The following is a 1,737-nucleotide window of genomic DNA, read 5'->3' on the forward strand; positions in this document are numbered from 1 at the left end:
TGGAGGGAGATCAGTGGAGTGTGATAATGATGATTTGAGGCCTAGAGCACTTCCAGCATGAGAAAAGGCTGAGAGCTCTGGGCTCTGTTCAGCCTTGAGAAGAGAAGACTGACAAGAGATCTATCACTGTTTATAAATCTAGATTACTGGACTGAAATCAGTGGGATGAAGTGTCAGGTCCTGCACTTTAGTTGCAACAACTCCAGGCATCATTACAGGCTTGGGGCAGAATGACTGGAAGACCATGTAGAGGAAATGGACCTGGGGGTGTTGGCCTCAGGTTGCACCTGAGGAGTTTCAGGTTGGATAATGGGAAAAATTTATTCTCTGAAAGACTGGTCAGGCCCTGGAATGGGCTACCCACTGAGATGGTTGAGTTACTGTCCCTGGAGGTGTGCAAGAAGCATTTACATGTGGTATTTAAGGACGTATTTCTGTAGGGTTATGTTGGTGGTAGGTGAATGGTTGGACTGAATAATCTGGGAGGTCTTTTTCGACCTCTATTCTGGTGGTTCTATAATACTTTAAAATTTGTTAAGTGGATGGAGCCACGCTCTTTTCAGTGATGCCCTGAAACAGGACAAGGGGCACTAGGCAAAAACTGGAAAAAAAAGTGGAATACAGGAAGATCCATATAAACCTGAAAATCTTCTTTACGATAAGGATTACAGAGCACTAGAAAAGGCTGCCCTGAGAGGTTGTGGAATCTCATTCTCTGAAGATACACAAAACCCTCCTGAGTGCTTTCCCGTATAACCTACAGTAGGGAAACTGCTTTAACAGGAGAGTTGGACCAGATGATCTCCAGAAGACACTTTCAACCCCTGTTATTTTCTGATTCTGTGATTGGTGACAACCATCACCTCCGTGGTGTTTCTCTCTGCACCCGCTCAGCTTTCTGGGAGCCTGGGTGTTGGATTAGGCTGCTGCTGTTTTCTTTCTTTGTTTGCCGCCATCAAATTAAATGGCTACTGATTCCTTGAAGTGATGCTTCAGGGAATGCCAACCAGAATATTGCAGTATTTGTAGGTTTTCCTCTTCAGAGAATCACAGAATCACAGAATGACCCAGGTTGGAAGGAATCTCAAGGATCATGAAGCTCCAATCCCCCCGCCACAGGCAGGGCCACCAACGTCCACATTTAATACTAGACCAATTCTCTTGTTGCATATTTACATTCTCTGTGTGGTGGTTTTGCTTATAGGGCTTTGCCATCCTCTCCACTCCTTTTGATCGTGAAAACATTTTTTACGATGTGCCTGTGCTTGTGGTGGCAATGGAGATGAGGAGATGGTTGGACTAGATGATCTTATAGGTCGTTTCCAACCTTGTGATTCTATGATTCTATGATTCTATGATGATCAAGCCATGGCAGCAGATGGCTCTTTAACTTCATCATCACTGTTGCAGTATGGTTCCTTTTACAAATTCTGGGACAACAAATTTCTGGCATCTTATCCCCTGACATTTTGTGGCATCTTATCCTCTAACATATGTTGGGATGAAAAAATAGTTGTAGGTATGAAAATTTATTTATTTCCTACCCATACAAAAGTGTAGCACTGCCGAGCTCAGTACAAAATATGGAAGCGGTTTTCTGCTGAATTTCCGTGTATGCTCCAGTAATAACTCCCAAATACATGAAGTTCATCCTTTTAATCATCACCATTTAGGAAGTCAATGCAGAATTTCCTCTCCTCTCCTCTCCTCTCCTCTCCTCTCCTCTCCTCTCCTCTC

The sequence above is a fragment of the Lagopus leucura genome, unplaced genomic scaffold (assembly GCF_019238085.1).
Source record: "Lagopus leucura isolate 7727_CA_CO unplaced genomic scaffold, USGS_WTPT01 Super-Scaffold_100002, whole genome shotgun sequence".
Classification (NCBI taxonomy): Eukaryota; Metazoa; Chordata; class Aves; order Galliformes; family Phasianidae; genus Lagopus; species Lagopus leucura.